The 11366-nt window shown below is 40.6% G+C and overlaps 1 pseudogene across 1 annotated transcript; it reads right to left on the bottom strand.

Annotated features, from left to right (window-relative positions):
* Nucleotides 1–226: 226 nt before the first annotated feature.
* Nucleotides 227–841, bottom strand: LOC145504558 (p53 apoptosis effector related to PMP-22 pseudogene; annotated as a pseudogene). The gene has a single exon (XR_014052298.1). The product of XR_014052298.1 is annotated as a p53 apoptosis effector related to PMP-22 pseudogene (transcript).
* Nucleotides 842–11366: the final 10525 nt, after the last annotated feature.

Here is an 11366-nt window from a genome sequence, read left to right as displayed (position 1 = left end):
GAGTTCAGGTTTTCCCATCAATCTTATGGACAAGCCTGAATGAACTTTTTAGCCAACTTAATAATTAGGTAATTAATCAAAAGAAGTAAGTCTTACTTAACACTACAAAACATATATAAAAGATGAATATGAAACTATAACACCATTTAGGAAACACTTTCCCCAGATAATTTTAGCATTTTGACCATAGTTTAATGATATGAACATTGTCCCCAAAAAAAGGTTCAAAGTATTCCGGGGAAAACAGTTTCTTTCTCTGGAATCTATCTCAGCAGCAGTGATGTTCTTCTGCTCATTCCCCACCTTAGGCAGACGTGTAGAAGTACCTGGGCTTGGCATTGCCCAGCAGGTCATCTTCATAGTTGGGGAGGCAACAGAAGGCACTGCCAGTCAGGATAATAGTGGCCGCCCACCCGAAGCCATAGGCCCAGTTCTAGATGTAAGTGACAGCAGGGTTGAGGTGAAGGGTAAAGGCCTGAGTGTACTTCACAGGGTAAATTACCAGGGAGATGATCTGGAACACAGCAGCCAGGGCCAGGAGGCCTCCGATCACTCTCAGGAAGACAAGCATTTGGGGTCCACAGAGGGCAAAGAAGGAGAGGATGAAGCAGATCACCAGGATGATGAGACCGCAGAGCAGCGTGGCGGCGGCTGCCCTTCCCCAAGCATACGCCACGAGGCTGTCGCAGACTTCCAGTAAACAATGCCACCACAGTGAGGACGTCTGGCTGTCATCGCTCAACTGCAGCCAGCCGCGGCCGGCCAGCGCGATGATGTCAAAGACGATGGCGCTAAGCAGGAGCAACCTGCAGCGCTCGCAGGCCAGGCCGCCGCGCAGCATCTCCACGGCGGCGGCTGGGAGGAGAGCAGCGCGCGAGGCTGGGACATCGGCAGAGAGTGGCCCTGGAGCGCGGGCAGCGCTACAAAAGGGAAGAGGCTGCGAGGAGGCGGCTCTTGGAGGACGAGGCTACCAGCTGGCAGCGGGGGCGCGGCGCCCGCCCCACCTAGATTCCGCTGACTCCTGTATAACTTTTATTAAAATGTCCAAGTCTTGCATCTTTTTTTTCTCAGTAAAAGGCCTGGGTGTGATTAGGAGATAGCTACAAAAAAACGTGAAATTATCAATAGTGGAATTGAACACACCAATTTTGAAGCAATGGAGGACAGACAAGAATAGTACGTGGGACTGGGGACACTCTAGACCCCAAGAGACACAGAAGAGAGATCGATCTGCATGACCTCTGTTTTTCAGAATCACCTTTGGAACCTTCGTCATGATGGGCAACCGCCCGGTGAATTTCTCCCAAACCATTGCATGTGCCTTATATTTTATTGACTGCTGGATCTGTCATCCTCTGCCTGATGCCTCTGACCACAGTTTGGCCCATTTCCTCTAATTTCACTGAGAAATCAATCAGAAACAATAGAGGATGTTCTCAGCTCCTGAATCTTTCACAGAAAAATCTGTTAACACCTCTAGATGTTTTCCCTATCCCCCAGTTTCAAAATTATGTCCTTTCCTCTGATAGACAAATGCCACCCAGCTGGTGGTGTGGACAAACAGGACAGGTTGGACTGACTGCCCTTAGGAAGTCCTTCTGAAAACAATGATTAAACTTAATTGCTTAAACTGAACTGGGAATGTAAGGTTTACCAGTTTGCTGAGAGCTTATGTTAGAGGCACTGTCAACACCTTCCCCTAAATGATACAGGTCTTATTTAGGAAACTCCAACAATTATAATAACACTTTCTTTCTGTGGGTATCATGTACATCCTTTGTACTGTACTTCTTTTGTGGAATCCAGACATTAACCTCCCTGTCTTCTAAAAACACAGTGACTTACAGCTTAGCAGTGGTCATAAGAAATCTTCCAGGGTTTAAGGAAGAACCTGTAGACTATATAGCCCTTAGGACTGCAGAAATCTCTCCAAAAAGAGCTACCTTGGAGACATTCCCAGAGAGATAACTGACATGCATGCACACTCTGTTTGTAGTTATCCTTATGGCAGAAGTCATCCAACTAGAAAATTAGTTCCTGACTTTAGTTGAAGTGACCAGTGGTACTACCTTATCCCTGGAAGGCATTCAGGTTGGCCTCAACTCACTGGTCTGGGTTGTTACAAATGAGAGGATTGCCCTAGACTTCTTTGAGGCCCAAGACAGAGCCTGTACAATCACCAATACATTCTGCTGCACCTGGATTAATATCTCAGGCCAAGTGGAAAAATCAATATAGAAACTTAGAACAAAATCACCTGACTTTCTAAGGTAGAACCTGATGATATATGGAATTTGTTCAGCTGCCTGGGTCTGGACTCTTGGGAGGCAAGTCTGAGGTCAATACTTCAGGTTGGCCTTACCCTGAGAGTTCGACTCTTATTGATAATAGGTTAAGTGAATGCTGTGTGAGAAAAATTGGACAGATTTAGTTTTATTGGTCCAGACTAATCTGAGTGGCCAGTGGAGTAGTAGACTCACGGGATATTTTTCCAGATATCCAAGATAGCAAAGATAGTCATGCTCATTGTCTAGTATAATAAAAATAATGTCTTCTTTTGCAGCAAAGAACAGGAAACTTTACTTTTCATTATAATATAAACATATTATGTATATGTATGTTGTTGTTGTTCAGTTGCCCAGTTGTGTCTGATTCTTTGCAACTCCCTGGACTGCAGCACGCCAGGCCTCCCTGTCCGTTACCATCTCCTGGAGTTTACCCAAGTTCATGTTCATTGCATTGGTGATGCCATCAAGCCATCTCATCCTCTGACACCCTCTTCTCCTTCTGCCCTCAGTCTTTCCCAGCATCAGGGACTTTTCCAATGAGTTGTCTGTTCACATTAAATGACCAAAATACTGGAGCTTCAGTTTTAGCATCAGTCCTTCCAGTGAATATTCAGGGTTGATCTCCCTTAAGATTGACTGGTTTGATCTTGCTGTCCAAGGGACTTTCAAGAGTCTTCTCCAGCACTACAGTTTGAAGGCATCAATTCTTTGATGTTCTGCCTTCTTTACAGTCCAGCTCTCACAACAACTGGGAAGACCATAGCCTTGACTATACAGACCTTTGTTGGCAGAGTAATGTCTCTGCTTTTCAACACACTATCTAGGTTTGTCATTGCTTTCCTGCCAAGAAGCAATAGTCTTCTAATTTCATGGCTGCAGTCACCATCTGCAGTGATTTTGGAGCCCAAGAAGAGGAAATCTGTCTCTACTTCCACCTTTTCCCCTTCTATTTGCCTTGAAGTAATGGGGCAGGATGCCATGATCTTAGTTTTTTTAATATTTACTCTTAAGCTGGCTTATTCACTCTCTTTCTTCACCCTCAAGAGGCTCTTTAGTTCCTCTTCACTTTCTGCCATTAGAGCAGCATCGTTTGCATATCTGAGGTTGTTGATGTTTCTCCTGCCTATTTTGATTACAGCTTGTAATTCATCCAGCCTGGCATTTCTCATGTATATATATATATGTATATGGTTTCTCAGGTGGCTCCAGAGGGTAAAGAATCTGCCTGCAACGTGGGAGACCAGGGTTTGATTCCTGGATCAGGAAGGTCCCCTGGAGAAGGGCATGGCAACCCACTCCAGTATTCTTGCCTGGAGAACTCCATGGACAGAGGAGCCTGGTGGGCTACAGTCCATGGGGTCACAAAGAGTCAGACACAGCTGGGTGACTAACACACACACGTGTATATATGTGTGTGTGTGTGTGTATATATATATATATGTGTGTATGTATATTCATGTGTACTAAGTCACTTCAGTCATATTTGACTGTTTGCAACCCTATGCACAATAGCCCACCAGTCTCCTCTGTCCATGGGATTCTACAGGCAAGAATACTGGAGTGGGTTGCCATGCCCTCCTCCAAGAAATCTTCCTGACCCAGTAATAGAACTGCATCTCTTACATCTCCTGCATTGGCAGGTGGGTTCTTTACCACTAGCATCACCTGGGAAGCCTATATATATATATGTATATATATACACACATATTATATATATAATATACATATATAATATAAAGCCTATATATATTATATATTTATATAACATACATTTATATTATATATATTACATATATATGTAGACTTTTATATAATATAAAAGCTCAGCGTTCCTCTTCTGTGATGATACCTGTTACATATGCAAGTGTCACCTGGCCCTTTTTTGCATCATACTATAGGGATTGGGGCATGGGAAACCAGCACAAATGCTCACATCGTGGCAACTGTCATTGCTTTGAGTAATAAAGTACTTTGTCTTTGACCCAGGAGTTTCAAGTCTTCTTCCAACATCCATGAAATCACAACCATTAGCTTGCAAGAAGGGTAAAATGTGAGACCTTAAAGTTTTAACATCAGTCCATCTTATTTATGATACTCTTAATGGGTTAAATCCCTCCACCAAGTGAACTTAGAAAATCCTGTTCCTCTTCACACAGGAAAGAAGAACTGATGAGGGATTAGCGTGACGTTCAGTGTCCTTTGAAGCTTTCTCTCCACTTGTAGATTTGCCTGTGCTCTTTAAACAGCCCTCTCTTAGAAAGCAAAATAACTTTAGTTGATCTCTCCAGGCTCTGCCTCTTACACTCTGCTGGGCCATCCTATTTCACCCCTCTAGCCTGTCTTTGCTCACTGTCTACTTGAGTTGTAGGTGGTGCTGCTGGTTGGCAGCATTCATTCTCTACCGTCACCACTCCCCCTACGAGATGATTTCTGATGGAATTCAAACACCATTTAGACATTCACTTATTTGCCACCTCCAGCTTCAGAAGTGGAATGGATTGGTCTGAGAGTAACCCATTCACTCCCTTTGCCAACAGATCAGTTCTGGTCAATGAGCTGTGAAGCCAGCTCTCAACTCTGGGCTATCTGTTATGCAAGATCATACATTTCCTAAGTGCTTAAATCTGGGCCTTCCAGTGGTGGTCTGGTGGTCCAGTGGTCCAGAATCCGCCTTCCAATGCAGGTTCATTCCCTGGCTGGGAAACTGAGATCCCACATGCCCTGGGGCAACAAGCCTGTGAGCAGAAACTAGAGAGCCCATGCTCCACAACAAGAGACACCCTTACAACTAAAGAAAGCCTGCATGCTGCAGTGAAGAGCCCATGTGCTGCAACAAAGACACAACACAGAGAAAAAAAAGTTTTTAAATGTTTAAATCTGTTTGAGGGGCTTCCTGGTGGCTCAGCAGTGAAGAGTCTGCCTCCAGTGCAGGAGACACGGGAGTCACGGGTTCGATCCCTGGGTCGACAACCCACTCTAGGTGGCAACCCACTCTGGGTGGCAACCCACTCTAGTATTTTTACTGGGAAAATCCCACAGACAGAGGAGCCTGTTGGGCTACAGTCCAGAGGGTCGCAAAGAGTCAGACATGACTGAAGCGACTTAGTACACACACATGATCAACCTCTTCAAAGAACATCTGTTGTCTGGACCAAATACCAATTTTCAGAAAAGAGTATTCTTGCCTGGGAAATCCCATGGACCGAGGAGCCTGACAGGCTACAGTTCATGGGGTCGCAAAGAGTTGGACATGACTGCAACTAAACGACAACTACAACAACAACAGTTGCTGCCAACAAGATCATGTGTGTGTGTGTGTATATATATATATATTTAGGGATTCTCTGGTGGCTCAGCTGGTAAAGAATCCACCTTCAGTGTGGGAGACCTGGGTTCGATCCCTGGGTTGGGAAGATCTCTTGGAGAAAAAAATGTATTTGAATATATTTAAAATGTTTTTTGGACCAAAGCTTATATAGCGTAAGAAAATCCTGCCTCTATCAAAGCCTCATATACTCGTCTCCTAATTTTAATCATCTGACAAACAGCACAGCTACCCTACATTATATTCTGATAGCAGGAGGGACATGATTAACAGAGAGGATCAATCCATTTACCCTTCCGTCCCCTGCCCTTTGCCCAGGGAAGTCTCATTCCCTCTTCTTGTTGAAAGTTCTTAGCTGCTGCTGACATTCTCCCCAGCCAATGACTAGGGGAAAGTCTCAACTGCAAGAAGACACTTCTGCAGCTCTTCTTCCCTGTCAGCCTCATTGCTGCCTAACACTATTATTTATAATCTGTCAGATAAATTTCTAGAATTTGTAAAAAATCATCAAAGAAACTGGGAGAAAGGTGAAAGGTATTGTAAGTCCAGAGGTCAGAAGTGATCAGTGGGTGGCTCTGTTTGATTAAATCAGGAGTACTATTGCTTAATCCTGGGGCAGTACTCCTTCAGTGCTAACATGTTTGAAGTTACCTATAAGTGTCTACAATGGAAATGTTGAGTAACTCATTTCAAGATTTATCTGAATAGAAGATGTGTTATCTTGAATGAAATGGAGATGGGAAGACTTCACATTTGAGAAATTCTAAAATTTTACAAGATCTCCTTAGATCTAAACAGGGAGGACTTGTTTTTTTCTCCTAAAGTCTTTTGTATTATAAACATCTGAAGTTTCCTTTTAAGAGAATCCTAAATGAAGCAGATGGTTCGAACTGATCTGAATTTAGAGCTGAAAAAACTGTAAAGTTTCTTTTGTAACTCACACTGGCTTTGAAAATAAAGGTCAGAATCTTGAGAGGTTTCATTTTCACATGGATAGCTGAAGAAGACAATGCCCAGAGAAGATTGGGATTTTTCTTTGTTTGCACTATGGAAGAAATACCTATTTTATATGTAAAAAAAATCAAGCATTCTTTTCTCTAGACAAAATGTAGAGAGAGAGAAATAATAGATATGGGAAAAAATAAAGGAACTAAAATTATGAAAGGCTTATGTATTTTGTTAGAGTGCTTTGCTATCTGAGAGTCTCCCTGGTTTATTAACAGAAGAGTTCACTGCAAGGAAATGGTCAGAGTAATGTGTTTATCTTTGGGAATAAACTACAAATCTTCATTTTAGATAAGAATCATTTATTTAGTTATTCTTATAATATATGATTTTTAGCATACCATACTACTACCATAGTGTGGTAGTCTTTTTCCATTGATTTTAAATGCAACATATGTGGCCGTATATGACAAAGCCACAGCTAACATCACAATCATCCACAAAAAGATGAGAGCATTTCCTTTAAAATCAGGAACATGACAAGGATGCCCACTCTCACCACTTTTATTCAGTATTGTATTGGAAGTGACAGCAATCAGACAAAAAAAAGAAATAAAGGAAACCAAATTGGAAAGGAAGAAGTAAAACTGTCACTGTTTGGCATTTTAAATGACATAATAGTATATACAGAAAATCCTAAAGATGCCCACCAAAACCCTATTAGAACTAATAAATGAGTTTGGTTGGTGAAGTTGCAGGATACAAAGTTAATACATGTAAATCTGGAGCATTTCTATCCACTAATAGCAAACTGTCACAAAGAGAAATTTAAAAAAGAACCCTGTTTACAATTGCATCAAAAAGAATAAAATACCTAGGAATAAATCTAACCAACGAGGTAAAATGCTTATACTCTGAAAACTAACACACTGATGAAAATGAAAGTGACACAAACAAATAGAAAGATAAACCATGCTCATGAGTTAGAAGAGTTAATAGCACTAAAATGTCCATACTACCAAAGGCAATCTACAGATTCAGTGCAATCCCTATCAAAATACCAATTGCATTTTTCACAGAACTAGAACAAATAATTCTAAAATTTGTATGGAAACACAAAAGACCTCCAATAGACAAAGCAATCTTGAGAAAGAACAAAGCCAGAGGCATTGTATTCCCTGACTTCAAACTATACTATAAAGCTACAGTAATCCAAACAGTATAGTACTGGCACAAAAACAGACACATAGATCAATGAGACAGAACAAAGAACCGAGAAATAAACCCATACTTTTATGGTCAATTAATCTATGACAAGGGAGGCAAGATTATACAATGGGAAAAAGACAGCATCTTCAATAAACTGTGCTGGGAAAACTGGACAGCTACATGCAAAAGAATCAAATTGGACTACTTTCTCATACCATATTCAAAAATAAACTCAAAATGGATAAAGACTTAAATGTAAGAACTGAAACCATAAAACTTCTAGAAGAAAACACAGGCAGCATGCTCTTTGACATTGATCTTAGCAACATTTTTTTTTTTTGGATCTATCTCCTCAGGCAAGGGAAGCAAAAGCAAAAATAAACAAATGAGACTACATCAAACTAAAAAGCTTTTGCGCAGCAAAGGAAACTATCAGCAAAATGAAAGGGTAGCTTACTGAAGATATTTACAAATGATATATCCAATAAGGGGTTAATTTCCAACACAAACCAAAAACTCAGACAATTCAACATCAAAAACAAACCTCAGTAAGATATGAACAGAGATCTGAAGAGACATTTTTCCAAAGAACATATACAGACAGCCAACAGACATATGAAAAAATGTCAACATCACTAATCATCAGGGAAATGAAAATTAAATCCCAGTAAGATGACACCACACACCTGTCAGAATGACTACCTTCAAAAAAACAACAAACAACAAGTGTTAGTGAGGATATGGAGAAAAGGGAACCTTCATGTACTGTTGGTGACATTGTAAATTCCATAGCACCCACTATAGAAAACAGTATAGAAGCTCCTCCAAAAGTTAAATATAGAACTACAATATGATCCAACAATTTTACTTCTGGGTATTTACTCAAAGGGAAAAAAACCCATTAATTTGAGAATATATGCACACCCTAATGTTCATAGCAGCATTATTTACAATAACCAAGACATGGAAGCATCCTAAGAGTCCATCAATAGATGAATGGATGAAGAAGATGTGGTATGTGTACAGTGGAATATTGCTCAGTCATACAAAGAAATCTTGTCATTTGTGACAACATGAATGAATTCTAGATAGTACTATGCTAAGTGAAATAAATCAGACAAAGACAAACACATGTGACTTATCTTACATGTAGAATCTAAAAAAATTAACCAAACAAAATGAAAGCTGACTTACAGGTACAGAGAACTGACTGGTGGTTGCTAGAGGGGAAGCCCGTGGTGGAGGGGTGAAATTGGTGAAGGGGACTCAGAGGTACAAACCTCCAGTTATAAACTAAGCTATGGGGATGAAATTTATAGTATAAGAAATGTAGTCAATAATATTATAATAACTCTGTGTGGAGACAGGTGGTTGCTTATCTCAGTGTTCATTTCATAATGTATGCAAATATCAAATCAATATGTAGTACACCTGAAACTAATATTTATGTCAGATATATTTCAGTTTTTAAAGGCAATATGTTTAATGTAGAGAATAAAAAATGCTTCTTTATTGAGTAAGTATCTTTAAGATCCTACTGCATTTATGCGTTAGGAATGCAATACCAAACAAAAACAGATGTGGTCTGTTTTCAGGTTGTGAGAATTCAGTACATATCACTCACTCCCCCTAACAACTCTATGATCTTAAATGCCCATAAAGAACTGAATTTTAAACACACAGTGGACTACTATACAGTAATGTGAATGAAGAATTTATAATTACATACAACGGATAAATTTCTGAATGTAGTGTTAAGAAAAGATGGCAAATACAAAAAAGTACATGTTATATGACTCCACTGAGATGAGGTACAAAACAGGCAAAGTTAATCTGTAAAAAAGGTGGTACTTTGGGACACAATGACAAGAAGAGAGCACAAGAACCACGTCTGGAGTCAGGGAAATGTTCTGTTTCATGGTCAAGGTGCTGGTTACATGGATGAGTTAAGTTTGTGAAAATTCAGTGTAGCTTAAAAACTACGACAGCTTTAAGAGAAAATAGTTATTACTATTTCCATTCGCAGATGGAAAGTCTGAGCTTCTGAGAGGCTGATGACTTGGGTCAAAGTCACACTTTAAGTGGTAGAGCCAGGTTTCAATCCAGGCTACCTGCCTCCAGGGCCCAGGTGTCTGAGGAACCTGAGAGACTCCTGTTACTCCATACGCTCAGCAGCATTCAGTGTCAGAGTTTTGGATTTGGGCCATTGCAGTAGGTGGATAGTGGTATCTTGACCACTCTGCTGCTGCTGCTGCTGCTAAGTCACTTCAGTCATGTCCAACTCTGTGCAACCCCATAGATAGCAGCCCACCAGGCTCCGCCGTCCCTGGGATTCTCCAGGCAAGAACTTTACCACTCTAGGTACCATATATCTTGGTATATGTTCCAAGTGTATTTGAAAAGAAGATGTGTTCTACTGTTCTTGAATGGAGGGTTCTGTAAATGTCTGTTCAGTGTTGTTGACTGATGGTCTTGCTGAGTTCTCCTGTATCTTTCCTAGTTTTCTGTCTAGTTGCTCAATCAACTAGATTGTGCATGTGTTGGTTTTAATACACAAACTGTGAATAGAGACTTAGTTAAAATAAGGAAGTGAACTTTGTTCTGTGGAGTGATAGCTGATATGACTACCCCAGGCACCTGGGAAGGACAAGCATTGAAAGTGCAAAGGGCAAAGGCAGGTGCTTACTTCACTGGATAAATCATCACTCCCCAGATGCCTCTCAATATTGCTATTTACTGACTGAAATCTCTGAAATGAATCTCCTATACTAGAAGTGTCCAAGTTCTGCTTTTTTTAAATTGGAGGATAACTGCTTTACAATGTTGTGTTGGTTTCTGCCAAACAACAACATGAATCAGCCACAAGTACACATTTGTCCTCTCCCTCCTGAGCCTCCCCCACGTCCCCGACCCATCTTACCTCTCTAGGGTGTCACAGAGCTCCAGGTTGAGCTCCCTGTACCCGTACAGCAGCTGCCCGCTGGCTATTTTACACGAGGTAGTGTATATATGTCAGTACTACTTTCTTAATTCATCCTACCCTCTCCTTCCCCCACTGCGTCTACAAGTCTGTTCGTGATGCCTGTGTCTCTATTCCCGCCCTGAAAATAGGTTCATCACTACCATTTTGTTATCTTGAAATGGAGTCAGCCCCATGTTTCTTAGTAAGGACTCTAAAAAATGAGTTTCTAAATGCAAGCTCATTAACTCTTATAATTTGAAAAAGAAACAAAAACTAGTAAAAGAAGTATCACTGTCATATGTTATATATAACTTTCCCCAGATTACTCCTCCTACTTCCATATATTATCACTTACACTGGAAAAGGTATAATCCTAAAGATATGACCGTCTTTCAGAGGGATAGCTTTTTTTCCTTTTCATGTGCTGGGGAGGAAGAAATTTTTCTCTACCCATCTAGGTTCTTCTGGTTGGTCTAAGAATTAAATTGACATAATACAAGTTAACGGAAGAAAATCATACAAAAGTTTAATAATCCAAAACTGAGTAATTTGCCAAAATAGCCTAAACTCTCACTTTAAATACCATTTTCAGTTAAAAACAAAAGAAGATGTTGGGGGTAGGGATTTAGGGATTTAC

The sequence above is a fragment of the Giraffa tippelskirchi genome, chromosome 5 (assembly GCF_054371585.1).
Source record: "Giraffa tippelskirchi isolate mGirTip1 chromosome 5, T2T-mGirTip1v1.2.pri, whole genome shotgun sequence".
Lineage (NCBI taxonomy): Eukaryota > Metazoa > Chordata > Mammalia > Artiodactyla > Giraffidae > Giraffa > Giraffa tippelskirchi.
The sequence above is the reverse complement of the archived record's forward strand: the minus strand, read 5'-3'. Positions and strand labels throughout refer to the sequence as shown.